Genomic DNA, 24588 nt, shown 5'->3' on the forward strand with positions numbered 1-24588 from the left:
AATCCAACCTAGAACAGCATTCGCATGGCGTCGTTATGTCCTCTCCATGTTTGCGTGGATTTCCTTCAGGTGCTCCAGCATGTAACCTCGTGACGATTGTACAAAAATCTGAACATGTTCTTTAAGTGACAGGTGCTGTTTAAAAGAAGAAAAAAAAAAAGCTGTATGACTACTTAAAAGCAGTGCTGTGTCCTCATATAGAAACTACAGAGTATCATACAATGTATGCTGCGGCATAAGCATAAACATATCTATTTATGTTACCTACATAGCGCCAACATATTCCACAGAAGTTGTCTTCTCTGACTCCATTGGGGCTCACAATCTAAATTCCCTATCTGTATGTATTTGGAGTGGTGGAGGAAACTAGAGAAGCTGGAGGAAACCCACACAAACATAGAGAGAACCTCCATGCAACTGTAGTACCTGACCGGATTCAAACCCAGGACCCCAGTGCTGTAAGGCAACAATACTAACCACTGAGCTAATTTGCTGATATACCATTCGTTTACGTGAGACATAGCTTGTACAGATGTATTAAAATAGCAAATGGGGGATGTAGCATTTTATAGTATGGATGAAATTGTGCTTAGGTACAGCACTATAAAAAGTATCCTGCTTTTGTTCTATTTTTGCATATTTGTTACACTTAGTTGCTTCAGACGATAACCTGAGTGAACACAAAATATATTTTTTAACCCCTTTCCGACATCCAATGTACTAGTACGTTGGATGTCGTTTTGTACATATTGCAACACAACGTATAGTTACGTTATGTTGCTAGTGCGGGCTCAGAATCAGAAGCTGAGCCCGCACCATCGCCAGTGGGTGTCAGCTGTATATTACAGCTGACACCCTGCTGCATGGAAGGGACCGTAGCGTGCCCCCTATGCGGTGATTAACTCCTTAGATGCAGCATTCAAAAGCGATATTTGGTATCACCACGTCCGTAACGACCCAAACTTTAAAACTATAATGTTATTTTTCCTGCATGGTGAACACCGGAAAAAAAAATAAAAATAACAAACAATGACAGAATACCTATTTTTTGGTCACCACCCCTCCCAAGACATGGAACAAAAAGTTAGTAAAAAGTTGCATGTACCCCAAAATAGCACCAATAAAAACTACAACCCGTCCCACAATAAGCAAGCACTTACACAGCTTTTTAGACAAAAAAAAAATGATGGCTTTCAGAATATGGTGACACAAAAAATTTATTATTTTTAAAAAAAAAGTGATTTTATATAGATATATATGGTATCGCCGTAATCTTATCGACCTGCAGAATGACGTAAAAATGTCATTTATAGCCCACAGTGTACACTGTCAAAAATAAGAATAAAAAACCTTGTCAGAAATTATGATATTTGGTCACCTTGCTTGCCAAAAAATAAAGTAAAAAATGATAAAAAAACTGCACCAATGAAAACTACAGATTGTCCCGTAACAAATAAGAAGTCACCCTCACACAGCTCTGTTAGGCCCCATGCACACGACCGTAAAAAACCTCGGTTTTGGCGGACCGCAATTGCGGTCCGCAAAAACTGACCCATTCACTTTCATTGAACGCGGACACCTTTCCGTAGCACTATGGAAGGGTGTCCGTGCCGTGGAAATGTTCCGGGAATTATGGAACATGTCCGTTCTTTTGCATTTTGCGGCCCGTGCTCCCATACTTTGTATGAGAGCACGGCCCGAAAATGCGGCTGTCAGTCGGCGGCCGGCCGTGCCCGCAATCGCGGGCCATGATTGCGGGCACGGTCGTGTGCATGGGGCCTTAGAGAAAAAATAAAAAAGTTCTGGCTGTCAGAATATGGCGACTCAAAATGTGCAAAGCGTTTCAAAGCAGATAAGATTGGGCAAGTTAATATGTATTAAGTATACTCACCCTATACGGGGCACAGTATAAGAAATCAACAGTACTATACTACACCACCACCCACTTATCTAAACATACATACAAGTTACAGTGCGCTCAGGAAAAAGAAAGAGAAAAGAATAGAGCACGGCCCGAAAATGTTTGCCATGATTAAGAGCAACACACTTGCTCGAAACGCGTAGGCCAAGGTCATCCAGCCCGCTATATATACACCTTGAGACTCCGTGTAACTTTTAACCATTTTTTCAATAAAATTGGGAACAATTTTCCTTTTTAATCAAACACAGCGCTGGATTTTCTCTTTCTTTTTCCTGATATACCTACCGCTGGCCGTAGCGGGGATCCGTGCGAGGTGTCTGGAGACGCAACTACTGGTGAGCTGGAGGTCTCCTCCTTTCTTTACTATTACAGTGCGCTCACTCATGCTTGCTTCTGTGACCCACCTCCACCTGGCTCTAACATTCCCTATACACTCCAGGTGTTAAATACCAGGGGAAATTTGTAGATCAGGGAGGGAAAAGGATTACCAGGGAATGTAGGGTTTATGGGGAGAAAGGTAGGAGAAGGGAGAGAGAGGGGGAGGATACTTAGCAATGCATGTGGTCCTCGGTTGGTGGGTGAGGAACAAGAGAGCTGTTGGTGTCTGGTGAGGGAGGCAGGAGCAAGAGAGGGATCAGTATGCCTGTTGCCCCTCTTATACCTTGTCCGTGCATGTCTGTATGACATCACATGCTCATGCACGTGCAAGGGGACGACGACACTGTTTATGGCTAAGCCCATGGAATCTCATTACCTGGCCTCCCCCCTTGCACCTGCATGAGCATGTGATGTCATACAGACGTGCACGGACAAGGTATAAGAGGGGCAACAGGCATGCTGATCCCTCTCTTGCTCCTGCCTCCCTCACCAGACACCAACAGCTCTCTTGTTCCTCACTCACCAACCAAGGACCACATGTGCTAAGTATCCTCTCCCACGCTCTCCCCTCTCCTGCCTCTCTCCCCATAAACTCTACTTGCCTGGTAATCCTTTTCCTTCCATGATCTACAGACTTCCCCTTGTATTTAACCACTTGAGTGTATAGGGAAAGTTAGAGCCAGTTGGGGGTTACAAAACAAGTAACATCAATCGGAACGTACATTTTAGATGTTCTTATATAACTTTTAATCTTAATTTACTTATATCCATTCCACTTTCTTCCAGTGAATTATTTTTCACACAGTGGATGCGCATTTATCCACTACTCAGTGGTCAACTGATATGAAGGAGGTAGTAGTAGTGGGCGACATGAGCCAGTGAACCCCGCTATTATACCAGCCCTACAACAGCTCCAGCTGCTACGGGGCCCGCGGCATGAGGGAGTCCGTGTCACCCGCCGGCACGGGCCCCCACCATGGCCGGAGGCTCCGCTAGCAGCCGCTATGGCTGCTACAGCGCGATGCCATTGAACACTACGGCAGAGCAGGGAGGTATCTCCCCGCTCTGCCATTAAACAAAAGACATGTATCCCCTATCCACAGGATAGGGGACACATGTGTGATCGCTGGCAGCGATAGGGAGAACGGGGGACTGAAAGTCCCCTGAAGTTCTCCATCACAAACCTTGGACTTCCGGGCTCTGTGTCGGCAGCTCCGTAGAAATTAATGGAGCGCCGGTCGCGCTTGTGCGCATGCGTGACCAGCGCTCCTTTAATTTTTATTGAGCTGCGCAGACTCCGGAAGTCAGAGGTTAGTCATGGAGAACTTCGGGTGACTTTCGGTCCCCCGTTCTCCCTATCACTGCCAGCGATCACACATGTATCCACTATCCTGTGGATAGGGGATACATGTCTTTTGTAGGACACACTGTAGGTCGAATTTTTTTGGGGGGTTGGGGCTGCATAGCGTTACCTACAAGGGGGCTGTATAGTGTTACCTACGGGTGGGGGCTGTATAGCGTTACCTACAGGGGGGCTGTATGGCGTTACCTACAGTGGGGGCTGTATGGCGTTACCTACAGGGGGGGCTGTATGGCGTTACCTACAGGGGGGCTGTATGGCGCTACCTACAGGGGGGGCTGTGTGGTGTTATCTACAGAGGGGGCTGTATGGCGTTACCTACAGGGGGGACTCTGTATGGCGTTATCTACAGGGGGGGCTGTATGGCGTTATCTACAGGGGGGCTGTATGGCGTTGCCTACAGGGGGGGCTGTATGGCGTTACCTACAGGGGGGGCTGTATGGCGTTATCTATAGAGGGGGCTGTATGGCGTTACCTACATGGGGGACTCTGTATGGCGTTATCTACAGGGAGGCTATATGGCGTTACCTACAGGGGGGACTCTGTATGGCCTTATCTACAGGGGAGACTCTGTATGGCGTTACCTACAGGGGGGGCTGTATGGCGTTATCTACAGGGGGGGACTCTGTATGGCGTTATCGCAGGGGGGACTCTGTATGGCGTTATCTACAGGTGGGGCTGTATGGCGTTATTTACAAGGGGGACTTTGTATGGCGTTATCTACAGGGGGGTCTGTATGGCGTTATCTACAAGGGGGGTCTGTATGGCGTTATCTACAAGGGGGGTCTGTATGGCGTTATCTACAGGGGGGACTCTGTATGTCGTTATCTACAGGGGGGTCTGTATGGCATTATCTACAGGGGTCTGTATAGCGTTATCTACAGGGGGGACTCTGTATGGCGTTATCTACAGGGGGCTGTATGGCGTTCTCTACAGGGGGGCTGTATGGCGTTCTCTACAGTGGGGGCTGTATGGTGTTCTCTACAGGGGGGGCTGTATGGCGTTCTCTACAGAGGGGCTGTATGGCGTTCCCTACAGTGGGGGCTGTATGGCGTTCTCTACAGGGGGGTCTGTATGGCGTTATGTACAGGGGGGACTCTGTATGGCGTTATCTACAGGGGGGGTCTGTATGGCGTTATCTACAGGGGTCTGTATGGTGTTATCTACAGGGGGGACTCTGTATGGCGTTCTCTACAGGGGGGGCTGTATGGCGTTCTCTACAGGGGGGGCTGTATGGCGTTCTCTACAGAGGGGCTGTATGGCGTTCCCTACAGTGGGGGCTGTATGGCGTTCTCTACAGGGGGGTCTGTATGGCGTTATCTACAGGGGGGCTTTATGGCGTTCTCTACAGGGGGGGCTGTATGGCGTTCTCTACAGGGTGGGCTGTATGGAGTTGTCTACAGAGGGGGCTGTATGGTGTTATCTACAGGGGGGCTGTATGGCGTTATCTACAGAGGGGCTGTATGGCATTATCTACAGTGGGGGCTGTATGGAGTTATCTACAGAGGGGGCTGTATGGCGTTATCTACAGGGGGCTGTATGGCGTTATGTACAGAGGGGCTGTATGGCGTTATCTACAGAGGAGGCTGTATGGCGTTATCTACAGGGGGCTGTATGGCGTTATATACAGGGGGCCTGTATGGCGTTATCTACAGGGGGGCTGTATGGCGTTATCTACAGGGGGCTGTATGGCGCTATCTACAGAGGGGGCTGTATGGCGTTATCTACAGGGGGGCTGTATGGCATTATCTACAGGGGGGCTGTATGGCGTTATCTACAGGGGGGCTGTATGGCGTTATCTACAGGGGGCGGGCTGTAAAAAAGGCACTATCTACAAGGGGCGGTTATGTGACACCCAGGGGAGGGGGGGCCCAGTCAAAAGTTTGCTATGGGGCCCAGTCTTTCCTCGTTACGCCCCTGAACAGCTCCCTTCATTCTGAACCCTACAGTGCACCCAAACAGCAGTTAATGTCCACATATATGGCATCTCCATACCCGGGAGAACCTGCTTAACATTTTATGAAGTACTTGTTCTTTAGTAGCACAAACTGGGCGCAACATATTGTGCACTAAAATGGAATATCAGTGGAAAATTGCAATCCTCACTTTGCACCATCCTCTGGGCATTAATTTCTAATAAAAACACCTGTGGGGTCAAAATGCCTTAAGGGGTGTAGTTTCCAAAATAGGGGTCACTACTTTAGGGGCTTGTTTTACTATTTGACCTCAAAGCCCTGCAATTGTGGGCCAATGCTGTGAAAATAACCAAAACAGGCCTCACATTCGCATGTTGCTCTTTACTTCTGAACCCTGTCATATGTCCAGGCAAATGATAAATGCCTTAAGGCGTGTAGTTTCTAAATTGGGGTCACTTCTTGGGGTCTTCCGCTGTACTCTAGTACCTTAGGGTGTTGCAAATGCGACATGGCGTCCAAAAACCAATCCAGCATAATCTGCATGCCAAATAGCACTCCTGCCTCTCTGAGCCCTGCAGCTTGTCAAAACAGCAGTTTATGACCACATGTGGGATATTGCCGTAATCGGGAGAACTGCTTTTCAAATGTTGGGGTGCTTTTTCTCCTTTATCCATTATAAAAATTGAAAATTTCCACATTTTATCAGATAAAATGCAAAACCAAGAAAGAAATGGCAACTAAATAATGAAAACATGAAAAGTAGCACAAAAACCTTTTATTTCAACAGAAGTACCACATGTACAGAACTAAAATAATTGAAAATAGCAAAAACTTGCTAAAAATAACTTCTAAAGGGGTTAGTTGATCACCCTGATAAGTAACCAAAAAAAGCCCCCACAGACCACCAGAAACCCTTAATATATGTAGCTAACCATAAATTAATCAAACAGACGGGTAACAAATACCAGAATATATGAAAATATGCAGCATAGAATCCTAGGAGGGGAAAGGAGGACTGAAAGCTCCAGACGTATCGCCACAATGTGGCTTCCTCAGGGGTATTTTTTAATATGAGGTATCTATCCCTGTTTCTCCTGGACGGACAATTTTAGCCTATCCACTTGCATCGGAAACCTCGGGCAAAACAGTAGAAGGAGGCAAGAGGGGTTGCTGGACGTTGGGCGCCAGTCTAGAAAGCCGTCTCTCCTGACGAACCTCATGAGATCTCTCCCTCAGCCTTATGTCCACCAAAGTGTCAAGCAGAATCAGGTTGTCCAAGGCAGGTGGCAGATATCGAGCGGCAAGTTCGTCCTTGATCTCAGACGATAGACAGTGCCAAAAGGATGCCACCAAGGCCTCATTGTTCCAGGATAGTTCACCTGCCAGGGTCCGGAACTGGATGGTGTATTCGCCCACGGAGGTGTCCTCCTGACGAAGGTTAAAGATAGCAGTGGCTGCCGATGAGACTCGTCCTGGCTCCTTGAAAACAGTCCGTAACAACCGCACGAACCCCTGGAAGTCTTGGGTCTCGGGTCCCTGACGTTCCCAGATAGGGTTTGCCCATGCCAGGGCCTTGCCGGCAAGTAGAGATACGATGAAGGTGATCTTGGTTCCGTTCGACGGAAATACTCGGGCGTGCAGGGTAAAATGGATATAGCATTGGTTCAAAAAACCCCGACACGTACTGGCGTCTCCATAGAACCAAGAAGGTAACGGCAGCGAGAACCGAGGATCCGAGCCGGAACTGCCAGGAGGTGTAGCAGGAGGGTCGATCTGAGGAGCTTGCATAGAGGCCGGAAGGGAAGCAGCTAGTGTCCCTAGCTGCTGTGCCATGGAGTCCACTGCCACAAGAAGTTGATCCTGTCTTGCTCAGAGATCCTGCAGGTCCGCCTACATGGCTTGGGAGGGTGACATGTCCTTGAATTGACCAGCGGAGTCCATGGCCTGAGCGTACTGTCACAATGCGGGGTGTGGACCAGAGAGGGTACCTGTGGCAACTTGGACAGTATCAAGGCAGGCTTGGCTGGGACCAGGCGGCAGGTAGACTTCTGGCGTGGTGTAGCAGAACAGGCGTGAATGTAGCACAACACGACAACAGCTCAGCACGGCACTAGATCTGGATAGCACGGGAAACAGGATACAGGATAAAGGAACAGGGAACAGTAGGAAACTGGAACACACTAGGTGACCATTAGCAAGACAAACATTGGGTAACGAACAACGCTCAGGCAAAGAACAAGAGGGCAGGGCCCTTTCTATAGCCCAGTAGCCTTCTGGGCTAGATTGCAGACTTCCTGCAATATGCGCACACTGGTCTTTTGAGTGCCAGCTCCTCAGAGGAGAACGATGTTGCATGGAACTCAGATGTCCATGGCCACGGCCGTCAAGTCAGAACAACGGGCCGTGGCCATAGACGTTACAATTTCATCCTCGCTAGCAGAGTCTATATCCGAGGGCTGTAAAATTTCTGCGCCATATTGCAGTAATGTACACTAACATGTAACAGATATAATTTTATCGTAACCCTAAAATGTAACTCTCCCTAAGAAAAAAAATTTTTTTTTAGCATTTTTATTTTTTGTATGAACTAGAAAATAAACTAGCGCTCTCAAAAATTTAGGAGCGCGATGGAACTGACTAGATCGCTGCGTAAAACTGGCACTGTATTTGGCACGGCAACATTGAATGGTGGTGATCTGTGTGGATCGTACTGGACACTGACACAGCTCAATGTTCTCTCACTGGGCAGTGAGGGGGTGCTCTGGGGGTATTTAGGGTATCGTCTAAATAAAATGGCGCAGTAATTTCACTGGGGTAATGGGTGGGGGATTTTTTTTTTAATTACTGGGACAGGAGAGATCTGGGGAGATCTGGGAGGATCTGGGGAGATCTAGAAGAGATCTATATTCAATTTTCTTTCACTTTTTCTTTCTGACAGGGCTTCACACACAGACTCTCACAAGCTCTCTGACAGAAATGAGCTTGTCAGAGCCGGTGATGAGAAGAATCCTGCATCTTTTGTTTACCTATGCTGTGATTGGTCATTCATTTTTGAATGACCAATTATGGCGATTGACGTCACAGGACCGCTCTTTTTGGTCCTGTGCCGGCGAGCGGTAAGTGTCTGTTGTCACTCGCCGTCGCAATCTGCCCATTGTCACGATGTCATTTGACATGGTGACAGTTTATTATCATCACGTAACTGTGCGGAAGAAGGCGGGAAAGCACCGCCCATTGTCACGTACAGTTACATGATTGGGCGGGAAGAAGATATGCAATAATGCAAGTAAACATAAAAAAAATTAAATAATAAAAATAAATTTAAAACAAAAAAAAAATTCATAAGATTATTTCCTGAGGATCCAATCTCAATATCTTTATAAGTGTATTATATACACTACCGTTCAAAAGTTTAGGGTCACTTAGAAATTTCCTTATTTTTGAAAGAAAAGCACAGTTTTTTTCAATGAAGATAACATTAAATTAATCAGAAATACACTCTATACATTGTTAATGTGCTATATAAAGTACAGTTAAGTTTACCGCTCAGACGGCACTGGTAACAGTCCAATATCGTTCAGTATGGACACTCTCTCCCAGAAAAATGCAGTGGACAATCTGCAATCCAATGAGGGTGTGGATGGTAATTCTTATCCTTGTAGTTCCACCGAGCTCCTTATCGTCTCTCTCCACATTCAAAGAACTCCTGGTAGGAAAAGGATCTTATGTCTCTAATAGATGGAAAAAGGAAGACACATAGTGCAACACCCTCTGAAAAAAGATTGCTCCACGCCAAGTTTAATCCATACTCACAGAAGTAACAAGAAATAAAAGCATCAAGGTAAGTATTTATTGGCGGCACGCCAAACACTCTCGCCCGACCCTGGGTTTCGCCCTTCTGGCTTCATCTGGGGCATGTGTGACGTGTCTGATTAACAAGTTTATATAAGTTCATAGAAATTTACATACATAAAAAATGGTTAAATGATTAAACTTGGCGTGGAGCAATCTTTTTTCAGAGGATGTTGCACTATGTGTCTTGTCTCTGGAATCTGATTTTCTATGAGGCTGGAAGATCGCTTATGTTACAGTAATGAAGTCCCTGAGGGAATAGGTAAATGAAATAATGAGTAAAGGGAAAAATATTATTTTTTTTACTATGGAAATGAATGATAGTAAAGTGAATAATACAAAAATGTGCAATTGAAAATGCCACTTCAAAACGTGTCAAAAAAGAAAAGAAAAAAAAGAAAAAAAAAGAGGGGGAAGCCAAATAAGTTCTAAAAAATTGTGTAAATGTGTTGTTATGTTTATACATTTAAATATAAGTGTAGGTGTGGGATAAATTGTAAAACTGAATAAATTATATGGAATAAAATGTGATGTTGTTAATGTAATAGGATATTAATGGTGAAAAAAGAGGTAAATTGTGCCTATAATCAGTGGCGTAACTACCGCGGTAGCAGCCGTAGTGGCTACTACGGGGCCCGCGGCTTGAGGGGGCCCGTGCCGCCAGCCGACATGCCCCCTATATGCCCGTTATGGCTGTTACAGTGCTACAGCACCGCTACTATGTGGCCCGCGCCACCGAGCTTCCAACAAGTATGGACCAGGCGACACAGGCCCTCTCATGCCTGTAGGCGTAGCTAGCACCGGAGGGGGCCCCAGTGCTAGCGAGAGCCAAATACATGCATTAGCACTGAATAGCTGGCACTATGTTCTATGTATACACTACCAATTAAATTGAAACAGAAGTTCCATTTTACTTATCTTCAGCGCTGGATTTTGGTTCTCTTTCTTTAACTGGCTATATGTAGGTCACTGTGTACAGGGGTGGGCTATATGTGGGACACTATATACAGGGGGAGCTATATGTGAGACACTATCTACAGAGGTGGGCTATACGTAGAGCACTATCTATAGGGGAAGCTATATGTAGGGCAGAACGGAGGTTCAATGGTTAGCCCTATTGCCTTGCAGCTCTGGAGTCCATACGTGGGCACTATTTACAGAGGATTGTATGTGGGACACTCTCTACAGGGGCTTCTATGTAGGTCACTATCTGCAGAGGCTTTAGCGGGTCACTATCTACAGGGGGCTATGGGGGCACTATCTACAGGGGGCACAGTGTGTGTGTGTGTGTGTGTGTGTGTGTGTGTGGCAGTGTATGGTACTATTACAATCAGGGACACAGTGTATGGCGCTAGTATAGTTAGAGGTGCAGTGAATGGTGCTTTATTATATTTAGTGGTGTTGAGAATAAATGTTTTAAAAGTGAGAAGCTGAAGACATCTGAGCGGAAAACTGCATAAATGGTTCATGGTCGGTAGAAATCCATCATAGATATCTGGACCAGAGGGAGAAAAAAAGAAGTAGAATCTGAGAAGTCACCGGTGAGTTACTTAATGTAAATGTTTATTATGCCTCTAATCAGTAATTTAGTCACTGTATGATCTGCAGCGAGATGATTGGTGGTATGATTTTTTTTTGTGAAACAGCATCTCCCAGCATATCCTTACCATTGTTCGGGCCATGCTGCGAGCTGTAGTTTTACGCCATACAAACCTACACGGCAGGGGTTGCACTAAATTGAGCTGTATTTGTTCTGGTCTTGTATATATGTACTGATCTTGGTTCTGATGCTGTATGTAAGTACTGAGCTTGGTTCTGGTGCTGTATATACATATGAGATTGGTTTTGGTGCTGTGTATATATGTAATGAGTTTGGTTCTGGTGCTGTATATATGTACTGAGCTTGGTACTGGGGATGTATTTATGTACTGAGCTTGGTTCTAGTGCTGTATTTATGTACTGAGGTTGGTTCTGGTGCTGTATTTATGTACTGAGGTTGGTTCTGGTGCTGTATATATGTATGGGCTTGGTTCTAGTGCTGTATTTATGTACTGAGCTTTGTTCTAGTGCTGTTTATATGTTCTGAGCTTTGTTCTGGTGCTGTATATATGTACTGAGGTTGGTTGTGATACTGTATATATGTCAGAGCTTGGTTCTGGATCTGTAGTTATATATGATATATTTATAATAACAAAATTGCAGGGCAGATGGAATTTTTCTCAATTCATTGTATATTTAATGGGAATCTGTCAGGTAGTTTTAACCCCTTGAACCGCCACCATGCGGTGATACATGACAATATTTCCAAACATTCCTGTAAAGGATCTGCCAGGCACAACTTCTGTGTATATGCCCATAGGTAATCAGTCTGCACCTGAGTCTATGTCTCTGAGACTGACTCCATCTTCCACCACTCAGGATGGCAGGCTTAGGAGTGGGAGAGACTATCGCAGCCTGGCCAGACGGAGCTAGCTCCCGCCCTCTGTCTATTTATACCTGCCTTTCCTGTTCCTCCTTTGCTTGTGATTCTTCTCGTGTGGTTTCCTGGCCCAGCTACAGCTTCTGACTATTTGATCCTGCTCCATACTGACCCTGGCTTACTGACTACTCTCCTGATCTGCATTTGGTACCTCGTGCACTCCTGGTTTGACTCGGCTCGTTCACCACTCTTGTTGCTCACGGTGTTGCCGTGGGCAACTGCCCCATTTCCCTTTGCTTTGTGTTCCCTTGTCTGTTTGTCTCGTGCACTTACTGAGCGTAGGGACCGCCGCCCAGTTGTACCCCGTCGCCTAGGGCGGGTCGTTGCAAGTAGGCAGGGACAGAGTGGCGGGTAGATTAGGGCTCACTTGTCCGTTTCCCTACCCCCGTCATTACATAATCACAAGCCCATATACCTAGTCTACCCTGGTCCCTGACACTACTATGGACCCCCTTGAGACCCTGGCCCAGCAAATGCAGGGTCTCTCCCTACAGGTCCAGGCCCTGGCTCAGAGGGTCAACCAGCCTGACGCTACCATGGTAGTGCCCCTCACCTCACCTCTTGAACCCCACCTCAAGTTGCCTGACTGGTTCTCAGGGGACCGGAGGACTTTTCTCTCCTTTCGGGAGAGTTGTAGGCTCTACTTTCGCTTAAAGCCTCACTCCTCAGGTTCTGAGAGCCAGCGGGTGGGTATAATTATGTCCCGGCTCCAGGAAGGGCCCCAAGAGTGGGCCTTCTCCTTGGCTCCTGACGCCCCTGAACTTTCCTCCGTTGATCTTTTCTTTTCTGCTCTCGGACTCATTTATGACGAGACTGACAGTACTGCCTTTGCCGAGAGTCAGCTGGTGACCTTACGTCAGGGTAAGAGACCTGTTGAGGAGTATTGTTCTGACTTTAGGAAGTGGTGCGTAGCTTCTCGGTGGAATGACCCTGCCTTAAGGTGCCAGTTTAGGTTGGGTCTGTCGAACGCCCTGAAAGACCTGCTACTTAGCTATCCCTCTTCTAACTCCCTAGACCAGGTTATGGCTTTAGCGGTACGACTTGACCGACGTCTCAGGGGACGACAACTTGAACGTTTTTGTGTTTTCCCCTCTGACTCCCCCATGATGCCTCCCGAGGTCCCGTTGCTTCGCTCTTCCACGGAAGACTCGGAGGTACCTATGCAACTCGGGGCCTCCGTGTCCCCCCGACAACGTAGAGAGTTCCGCAGGAAGAATGGTCTCTGCTTCTATTGTGGGAATGACAAGCATCAAGTGAACACCTGTCCTAGGCGTAAGAATAAGCAGCCGGAAAACTTCCGCGCCTAAGTGATCATCGGGGAGGTCACTTGGGCGCACAGGTATTTCCTGTATATATGAAACTTAATAAAATCTTGCTTCCCTTTCAGGTCTCTTTTGGGGGTAGGTCTGCTACCGGCAGTGCCTTCGTGGATTCAGGGTCTTCTGCTAATATCATGTCTGTGGAATTTGCCATGTCTTTAGCTATGCCTTTGATTGATTTGCCTAAACCTGTCCCGGTAGTGGGTATCGACTCCACTCCTCTTGCTAATGGTTCCTCCTTTGCTTGTGATTCTTCTCGTGTGGTTTCCTGGCCCAGCTACAGCTTCTGACTATTTGATCCTGCTCCATACTGACCCTGGCTTACTGACTACTCTCCTGATCTGCGTTTGGTACCTCGTGCACTCCTGGTTTGACTCGGCTCGTTCACCACTCTTGTTGCTCACGGTGTTGCCGTGGGCAACTGCCCCATTTCCCTTTGCTTTGTGTTCCCTTGTCTGTTTGTCTCGTGCACTTACTGAGCGTAGGGACCGCCGCCCAGTTGTACCCCGTCGCCTAGGGCGGGTCGTTGCAAGTAGGCAGGGACAGAGTGGCGGGTAGATTAGGGCTCACTTGTCCGTTTCCCTACCCCCGTCATTACATAATCACAAGCCCATATACCTAGTCTACCCTGGTCCCTGACACTACTATGGACCCCCTTGAGACCCTGGCCCAGCAAATGCAGGGTCTCTCCCTACAGGTCCAGGCCCTGGCTCAGAGGGTCAACCAGCCTGACGCTACCATGGTAGTGCCCCTCACCTCACCTCTTGAACCCCACCTCAAGTTGCCTGACTGGTTCTCAGGGGACCGGAGGACTTTTCTCTCCTTTCGGGAGAGTTGTAGGCTCTACTTTCGCTTAAAGCCTCACTCCTCAGGTTCTGAGAGCCAGCGGGTGGGTATAATTATGTCCCGGCTCCAGGAAGGGCCCCAAGAGTGGGCCTTCTCCTTGGCTCCTGACGCCCCTGAACTTTCCTCCGTTGATCTTTTCTTTTCTGCTCTCGGACTCATTTATGACGAGACTGACAGGACTGCCTTTGCCGAGAGTCAGCTGGTGACCTTACGTCAGGGTAAGAGACCTGTTGAGGAGTATTGTTCTGACTTTAGGAAGTGGTGCGTAGCTTCTCGGTGGAATGACCCTGCCTTAAGGTGCCAGTTTAGGTTGGGTCTGTCGAACGCCCTGAAAGACCTGCTACTTAGCTATCCCTCTTCTAACTCCCTAGACCAGGTTATGGCTTTAGCGGTACGACTTGACCGACGTCTCAGGGAACGACAACTTGAACGTTTTTGTGTTTTCCCCTCTGACTCCCCCATGATGCCTCCCGAGGTCCCGTTGCTTCGCTCTTCCACGGAAGACTCGGAGGTACCTATGCAACTCGGGGCCTCCGTGTCCCCCCGACAACGTAGAGAGTTCCGCAGGAAGAATGCTCTCCGCTTCTATTGTGGGAATGACAAGCATCAAGTGAACACCTGTCCTAGGCGTAAGAATAAGCAGCCGGAAAACTTCCGCGCCTAAGTGATCATCGGGGAGGTCACTTGGGCGCACAGGTATTTCCCGTAAATATGAAACGTAATAAAATCTTGCTTCCCTTTCAGGTCTCTTTTGGGGGTAGGTCTGCTACCGGCAGTGCCTTCGTGGATTCAGGGTCTTCTGCTAATATCATGTCTGTGGAATTTGCCATGTCTTTAGCTATGCCTTTGATTGATTTGCCTAAACCTGTCCCGGTAGTGGGTATCGACTCCACTCCTCTTGCTAATGGTTATTTTACACAGCATACCCCTGTTTTTGAACTCCTTGTTGGCTCCATGCATTTGGAGCAGTGCTCTGTACTGTTGATGCAGGGATTATCGTCCGATTTGGTTTTAGGCCTTCCCTGGTTGCAGTTGCATAATCCCACGTTTGACTGGAATACTGGGGAGCTTACCAAATGGGTTAATGAATGCTTGACATCATGTTTTTCTGTTAATTCTATTTCTCCCCCTGAGGAGGTGAACACGCTGCCTGAGTTTGTTCAGGACTTCGCTGATGTTTTCTCTAAGGAGGCCTCCGAAGTGTTACCTCCTCATAGAGAATATGATTGCGCTATCGAATTGGTACCAGGAGCTAAGCTCCCTAAGGGTAGGATATTTAATCTTTCTTGTCCCGAACGTGAAGCCATGAGAGAGTATATCCAGGAATGCCTGGCCAAGGGTTACATTCGCCCCTCTACTTCTCCGGTGCTGGCTTCTTCTTCGTAGGGAAGAAGGATGGTGGCCTTAGGCCATGCATTGACTACCGTAACTTGAATAAGGTCACTGTAAGGAACCAGTATCCCCTTCCTTTGATTCCTGATCTCTTTAATCAGGTTCAGGGGGCCCAATGGTTCTCTAAGTTTGATCTACGGGGGGCGTATAACCTTATCCGCATCAAAGAGGGGGATGAGTGGAAGACTGCGTTTAACACGCCCGAAGGTCATTTCGAATACCTCGTCATGCCCTTTGGGTTGTGTAATGCTCCTGCGGCCTTCCAGAATTTCATAAATGAGATTTTAAGAGATTACCTGGGGGTATTTCTTGTAGTGTACCTTGATGACATACTGGTGTTTTCCAAGGACTGGTCCTCCCACATTGAGCATGTCAGGAAGGTGCTCCAGGTCCTTCGGGAAAACAAACTGTTTGCGAAAACCGAAAAATGTGTGTTTGGGGTACAGGAGATACAATTTTTGGGTCAAATCCTCACTCCTCATGAATTCCGCATGGATCCCGCCAAGGTCCAGGCTGTGGCGGAATGGGTCCAACCTGCCTCCCTGAAGGCGTTACAGTGTTTCTTGGGGTTCGCTAGTTATTACAGGAGATTTATTGCTAACTTCTCGGTCATCGCTAAGCCTCTTACGGACTTCACTCGCAAAGGTTCTGATCTCCTCCACTGGCCCCCTGAGGCTGCCCAGGCTTTTGAGGTCCTTAAGAAGTGCTTTATCTCGGCCCCGGTGCTGGTTCAGCCCAACCAAATGGAGCCATTTATCGTGGAAGTTGACGCATCCGAGGTGGGAGTGGGGGCTGTCTTGTCCCAGGGTACCAGGTCCCTCACCCATCTCCGTCCCTGTGCCTACTTCTCCAGGAAGTTTTCGCCCACTGAGAGTAACTATGATATTGGCAACCGCGAACTCTTAGCCATTAAATGGGCATTTGAAGTGTAGCGCCACTTCCTGGAGGGGGCTAAGCACCAGGTAACAGTCTTTACTGACCACAAGAATCTGGTTTTCCTAGAATCTGCCCGGAGGCTAAACCCGAGACAAGCTCGATGGGCACTATTTTTTACCAGATTCAACTTTTTGGTTACCTATAGGGCTGGGTCTAAAAATATTAAGGCCGATGCACTGTCGCGTAGCTTCATGGCCAGCCCTCCTTCGGAGGAAGATCCTGCTTGTATTTTGCCTCCTGGTATAATCATTTCTTCTATTGATTCTGATTTAGTCTCTGAAATTGCGGCTGATCAAGGTTCAGCTCCCGGGAACCTTCCTGAGGACAAGCTGTTTGTTCCCCTGCAATACCGGCTAAGGGTACTTAGGGAAAATCATGACTCCGCACTATCTGGTCATCCAGGCGTCCTGGGTACCAAACACCTCATTGCCAGAAACTATTGGTGGCCTGGGTTGCCTAAAGACGTTAAGGCCTACGTCGCCGCTTGTGAGGTTTGTGCTAGGTCCAAGACTCCCAGGTCCCGACCAACGGGCTTACTACGTTCTTTGCCCATTCCCCAGAGACCTTGGACCCATATCTCCATGGATTTTATCACCGATTTGCCTCCATCTCAAGGCAAGTCGGTGGTGTGGGTGGTAGTAGACCGCTTCAGTAAGATGTGCCACTTTGTGCCCCTCAAGAAACTACCCAATGCCAAGACGTTAGCTACCTTGTTTGTCAAACACATCCTGCATCTCCATGGGGTCCCTGTCAATATTGTTTCGGACAGAGGGGTACAATTTGTTTCATTGTTTTGGAGAGCCTTCTGTAAAAAGTTGGAGATTGATCTGTCCTTCTCCTTTGCCTTCCATCCTGAAACTAATGGTCAATCTGAGAGGACTAATTAATCTCTAAAACAATATTTAAGGTGTTTTATCTCTGACTGTCAATATGATTGGGTCTCATTCATTCCCCTCGCCGAATTTTCCCTTGATAACCGGGTCAGTAACTCGTCAGGGGTCTCCCCCTTTTTCTGTAATTTTGGGTTTAATCCACGGTTCTCCTCCGTTTCACCTGGTAGTTCTAACAATCCCGAGGTAGATGTCGTTCATCGGGAACTGTGCACAGTCTGGGCCCAGGTTCAGAAGAACCTAGAGGCGTCCCAGAGCGTACAAAAAACTCAGGCTGATAGAAGACGTTCGGCTAACCCCTTGTTTATGGTCAGGGATCTGGTGTGGTTATCGTCTAGGAACTTGCGCCTTAAGGCCCCGTCCAAGAAGTTTGCTCCCCGGTTTATTGGGCCGTATAAGGTCATTGAAGTCCTCAGTCCTGTCTCCTTCCGACTGGAGTTGCCCCCATCTTTTCGAATACACGACGTGTTTCATGCCTCCCTCCTTAAACGCTGCTCCCCGTCCTTGGCTCCCTCGAGGAAACCCCGGAGGGGGTGGAATTCGAGGTGGCCAAGATTGTGGAAAGCAAGATGGTCCAAGGCTCCCTCCAGTACCTGGTCCATTGGAGTGGATACGGGCCTGAGGAGAGGACTTGGGTACCCGCCCGGGATGTTCTCGCTGGGGTATTGGTCAGGAAGTTCCACCTTCGTTTCCCCAATAAACCAGGTCCACTTAGAAAGGGTCCGGTGGCCCCTCATAAAAGGGGGGGTACTGTAAAGGATCTGCCAGGCACAACTTCTGTGTATACGCCCATAGGTAATCAGTCTGCACCTGAGTCTATGTCTCTGAGACTGACTCCATCTTCCACCACTCAGGATGGCAGGCTTAGGAGTGGGAGAGCCTATCGCAGCCTGGCCAGACGGAGCTAGCTCCCGCCCTCTGTCTATTTATACCTGCCTTTCCTGTTCCTCCTTTGCTTGTGATTCTTCTCGTGTGGTTTCCTGGCCCAGCTACAGCTTCTGACTATTTGATCCTGCTCCATACTGACCCTGGCTTACTGACTACTCTCCTGCTCTGCGTTTGGTACCTCGTGCACTCCTGGTTTGACTCGGCTCGTTCACCACTCTTGTTTCTCACGGTGTTGCCGTGGGCAACTGCCCCATTTCCCTTTGCTTTGTGTTCCCTTGTCTGTTTGTCTCGTGCACTTACAGAGCGTAGGGACCGCCGCCCAGTTGTACCCCGTCGCCTAGGGCGGGTCGTTGCAAGTAGGCAGGGACAGAGTGGCGGGTAGATTAGGGCTCACTTGTCCGTTTCCCTACCCCCGTCATTACAATTCCCTTGTATGTTTTTTTCAGATGATGCAAAATTCTTAAAATCCACTTTTAAAACGGCGCACTCTATATGCTAATTACTCATTAGAGGGTCATGGGGCGGTGCCGCAATCCTGAAGAATCACATAGTCCTGCCTCCAAACCCACCTTTCCATGTTTGAGTGACATCTCCCTGGCTGATACAACATTCTCGGATGCGCCATTGCCTTGTGCCACTATACAAAAGGGGGGCTATGTGGCACTATACACAAAGGGGGAGCTATGTGGCACTATACACAAGGGGGAGCTGAGTTACACTATACACATGGGCGAACTGTATGGCACTATTTACAAAGGGGAGGGCTGTGGCTCTATCTACAGTGTGGCTGAGTCTACAGGGGTCTGTGTGTGGCACTTTCTGCTAAGTGGGTGCTGTGCTGCATTTTCTGCTAAGGGGGGGGGGAGCTCTGTGGCATTATATACAAGGGAGGGGGACTGTGTGGCACTATATACAGTGAGAGCTGTATACCGCTATATACAGTGGGGGCTTTATGGCGATATCTACAGGGGGCTGTATGGCACTATCTACAAGGGGGAGGTGGATGGCGCTATCTACAAATGGGATGTGACGCGGTCTATAGGCGGGGCTATATAGCACTGTCTGCAGGGAGGCTGTATGGCACATTCTGCAGGGGGCACTATTTATAAGGGGTGCTGCTTGTGGCACCCGGGAGGGCCCTGGTCAAGAGTTTGCTATGGGGCCCAGTCTTTCCTAGTTACGCCCCTGCCTATAATATAGAACCATAATCCTAAAAAAATTAAAAATAAAATTTATTTTTTAATGGAAATGTGGACAATTATGTGCATGTACACTAACAAATGTGTGCTTGCACTATAAATGTGATTAAATATTATGAAATATTATGTTTTATAAAAAAACCTGTATATAGGATTTCCTCATTGATGCCCCTAGTGGTCATAGTTTGTAGATTATAGATCCCTCTAGATTCATATTGTATGTGTTTGCGAATAATATTACCCCTCCTGATGTTGGTTTGTACCTGTTCCAGTCCCGTAACTAGTAGGATAGTTACCTTTATGCTTCTGTAAGAAATGTAAGGCCACTGATGTCAGATTCTTAACTTGCTTAGGGTTCCTCCCTGCCAGAGTTATGGTTGAAATGTGTTGTTGTATTCTTTAACGTAATTCTTGACTTGTTTGGCCTATATACATTTTTGGGCAGGAACAAGTAAGTGCGTAAGTTAATATATGCGATTTTAGTTGATATTCCTTGTGATCAATGGGGTCTATAAATATTTCCGTTGGATGTACAAATTGGCAAATATTACAGTCCCCACAGGCATATGATCCTCTGAATTTGACCCCCTGCCCAATTGGGTCTAACAAAGTGACTCTTCGTAATGCGGTCTCTAAGTTTGCAAGGTCTTCTGGCCGTCAGAAGTGGTTCGCATCATAGGATATTCCAGTTTTTGTCTAAAATATTTGCCACATCTCTCCATTGGTTATTATATGCCGTAATGACCCTAATTTTGCAGTTTTGTATGCGATGTGTAGGTTTGAGTGAATCCACTCTGCTGCTATTGGATGCCCTCTGAAAGGCCTTAGAGATAACTTTGTGGGGATATCCTCTTACCTTAAATCTTTTGCTGAAGTCTTTTGCATGATCTTTGAAGTCTTGTTCTTCACTGCAATTTCTTTTGATCCGGAGCAATTATCCCACTGGTATGCCATTCTTGAGATGCTGCGGATGAAAGCTTTTGTAATGTAGCAGGCTGTTGGTTGCTGTGTCCTTGCGATACAGAGTAATTTTAACTTTCTCTCCATCGATCATGATCTTTAGGTCCAGATATTGAACCATTTCTTTTGATATTTTTGCTGTAAGGTGTATATTCCACTGATTTTTGTTCAGTTGCTCTATATACAGTTGGCATTCTGTTTCTGTACCTGCCCAAAAAATAAGAACATAGTCTCTGTAACGATACCATTTGATAATGTGCCGTTGGCACAGCGAGGATGGATATACGTGTGCCTCCTCCCACCAACCCAAGAACAAGTTGGCGTAGGAGGGGGAACAACGTGCCCCCATCATTGTGCCTGAGATTTGCCTGTAGAATGTTCTGTCGAACACAAAATAGCTGTGTCCCAGAACAAATTCCAACAGATCAGGAAGGAAACAATCATGTTGTCTATCCTAGGACATCTGTCTATTCAAATGGTACATCACGGCTCGTAAACCCAAGTGGTGTTTGATATTGGTGTAGAGGGCTTCCATGTCCAAAACAATCATAATAGTTCCCTCTGGTATTATAACGTTTTGCAACTGTTCAATAAGATGCGTGGAGTCCCTAACATATAATGTCATCTTGAGTACCATTGATTGTAACAAAACATCCAAATAAGTGCACGTTTTTTCACACAAGCTACCGATGCCTGCCACAATGGGCCTACCCGGTAGATCTTTAAGTGATTTATGGAGCTTTGGGACTAAGTAAAAAGTTGGTATTACTGGTTTTTCAGTTTTGAGATACTTGCATTCGTTATCATTGACAATCGCATAGCAATGTGCTGCATCAATTAAGAGGTCAAAATTCCTTTTGAAGGATTCTGTGGGATCTGACGGCAAGACCTGATAAAAAGATATATTCGTTAATTGTCGTCATGCTTCTTTTGTGTATTGTTCACAACCCCACAGAACTATGTTCCCCCCTTTATCAGCCTCTCTAATGATAAGGGTATCATTTTGGCTCAAAGATGAAATAGCCTGTCTTTCCGCTTTGGTAAGATTATCAGATTGATGTTTATAAGTCTTCAACCTTTGTATGGGACATACAAAATATCTGTATGACTAGGCATAGTTTCTGTGATGATGTTCCTTGGGAAGGTATTCTACAGAGGATTTTTTTCTTACCATGTTCGTCCCCATTTTAATTTTCTTTAAGAAGTTCTAGAAGGTCCCAGAATACTTGACAATCTTCTTCCGGCAGATCATCAATCATAAAAAAAAATTTTTCAATTTCTTGGCATAACTCCACTAAATTCAGCAAAAAGCATGTGGGGTAAAAATGCTCACTATACCCCTAGAAAAATACTCTCAATTATACCCCTCAATAATAATAAATTCCTTCAGGGGTGTAGTTTCCCAAATGCTGTCACTTTTGGGGGTTTCCACTGATTTGGTCCCGCATGGGTTTTTCAAATGCGACATGGCGCCCAAAAAACATTTCAAAAAACATTTCAGCATAATCTACATGCTAAGTAGCGCTCCTGCCTTTCTGAGCCCTGCCTTGTGTCCAAACAGAAGTTTATGACCACATGTTGGGTATTGCCATTCTTTGAGAGATTGCATTACAAATGTTGGGTGGCTTTTTTTCCTTTAACCCTTGTAGGAATGAAAAATGTCAACATTTTAGTGGAAGAAATGTTGATATTCATTTTCATGTCCTAATTCCACTAAATTCCGGAAAAAAAAACCTGTGGGCTCACTATACTCCTCGATAAATTCCTTGAGGGCTGTAGTTTCCCAAATGGGGTCACTTTTAGGGGGTTTCTACTGTTTTGGCTTTGCAAATGCGACATGGCACCCGAAAACCATTCCAGCTAAACTTGAGCTCCAAAAGCCCAATGGTGCTTCTTCCCTTCTGAGTGTTGCCGTGTATCCAAACAACAGTTTATGACCACATATGAGGTATTTCTGTAATCGGGAGAAATTGCTTTTTAAATGTTGGGGTGCTTATTCTACTTTATTCCTTGCAAAAATTTCAAATTTATGGCAACATTTTAGATTTTCATTTTTACGTCCTAATTCCACTAAATTCAGCAAAAAACCTGTGGGGTCAAAATGCTCACTATACCCCTCTATAAATTCCTTGAGGGGTGTAGTTTGCCAAATGGTGTCTTTTTGGGGGGTTTCCACTGTTTTTCTACTTCAAACCTGACATGGTTCCTAAAACATATTCTAATAAAAAGGATGCCCCAAAATTCTCTAGGTGCTCCCTTGCTTCTGAGGCTTGTGCTTCAGTCCATTACCCCACTAGGGCCACACGTGGGATATTTCTAAAAACGGCAGAATCTGGGCAATAAATATTGAGTTGCGTAAAACCTACTGTGTTTAATTACGGGCCCATAGACTTCGATTGGCCACGAGTACCTTCCCGTTTGCGTACAGGAAGGTGCCCGGGCCATTGAAAAATATAGAACATGTCCTATTTCAGGCCATAATTACGGCACAGGCAGGCCCATAGAAGTCTATGGGGCTCCCGTAATTACGGGTGGCTACGTGTGAGGCGGCGTCTGAGCAATCATGTGACACTATTTAAGGGGTTTGAACATGATTGTGACATCATTTCCAGCCGCCCTTTTTTTCCGGATCCGTAAATATGATTGGAATACAGATGACAACGGATCCGTATTATGTAAAACACGCCCAGTTATCCATTAAGAAAGTCATTAGCATAAAGCTAAAATAGGTCATACCTCCATCAAAAATTATTCTTTTTCTAAATAAAAAACACTGCAGTAATATACATTACAGCGCCGATCCCATTATGTACAAGATAGGCCACTTATAATGTGGTGACAGAGCCTCTTTAAACACAAGATGCAAGACCATTTGATAGAACGTATAAGAAACAGTAGGAATTCGTCACTTTACGGTATAATTGCTGAGTTTTGTTTTTTTCACAGATTAGCATTATCTTAGAATGTTGTAATAATCCGATATATGAGGCTCATGTCCTGAAAAATATTCAGAATAGTCTGTATACATGAGTAGGGACCAGTTAAAGGGATTGTCTGCTATGGACAAGTCCTACTTGTTAGAACAGTCTCTTGACAATAAGACCCCCATTTGAGACCCCCATTTGAGAAATTAGGCATTATAGAGAGCCCATTAAAATGAATTAGTTGCCTGTGTAATGTAGGTTAGGACAGATCCTCCAGAGTGGGAGACGTTCCCTGTAACCGCTCTCCACTCTAGTCATGAGATTAGGATTTTCAATAGGGAACCCCCTCTACTATCTCAGAATGCCCTAATATGGTATTTTAAAATGGGTTTTCCAAACTAGACAACGTTCATTACTAAGGTAGAGCTTAGTGTTAGCCAGTAAAAAGGCTGGCACTAACCTCCCCATTATGACCTTGGTACCCACCTCCTCCAATTGTACTGGGAAGAGCCGGGTACGATCCTGTAACCGACCATCTGGAGTGATGGTCGGGTATTGGGGCGACCGCAGGCTGGTAATATGAGGCTGGGAAGACCCAAAAACCGCCCTGGTGGCAGTGGGTACCTGGGTAATAATGGGGGGTTTGTGGCTAACACTAAGCCCCACCTTAGTAATTGGACACTGCCAAACAGACAACTGCCATTACTAAGGTGCTAATAAAGTATTAAAAAACACAGAGACTTAAGGCATTTTTTTTTCATTGAAATAAAATCTCCCCCACACAACTCTATTTGGCCATTTTATTTAAAAAACAAAAATGTAGATAATCGAAGTAGTCCACCGAATCTACGACGTAGTCCTAATGGTACAGCGGAACCTGCAAAACAAAAAAAAATAAAGTTAATTGCATGAAAGATAAAGAAACATATTCTTACCTACAGCAGACTTTTGTCTTCTTTCTTTTCCCTTGCGCTGCATTAGAAACTTGAGGTCAAGGAAAAAGAATTCCCCTTCATGTAACTCTGCTACCTGTCAACTGAAAGTCATCCATCACAGGGAAAAATGTTTCCCCATCATGTCTGATTCCTAGATGACTCTTTGTGGTACTTCACCATGGGGAAACATTATTCCCTCTGGCGGATTATTTTTCCGTTGACAGATAGCAGAGTTACATGATGGGAAATAATTTTTCCCTACCATGTAACTCTGCTACCTGTCATCGTTAAAATCATCCACCAGGGGGAAAACATTTTCCCCATGGAGGAATACAATGAAAGCGTCACCTGGTATTTAGACATGACAGGAAAAATAATTCCCCATCATATAAC

At 46.3% G+C, this 24588-nt stretch overlaps 1 protein-coding gene across 1 annotated transcript in view; it reads left to right on the forward strand.

Moving 5' to 3' along the window:
• The window catches only part of LOC142660260 (uncharacterized), a 148859-nt gene that overhangs the window by 47945 nt on the left and 76326 nt on the right, over window positions 1-24588 (forward strand). The window lies entirely within an intron of this gene.

Source organism: Rhinoderma darwinii, chromosome 9, assembly GCF_050947455.1.
Source record: "Rhinoderma darwinii isolate aRhiDar2 chromosome 9, aRhiDar2.hap1, whole genome shotgun sequence".
NCBI lineage: Eukaryota > Metazoa > Chordata > Amphibia > Anura > Rhinodermatidae > Rhinoderma > Rhinoderma darwinii.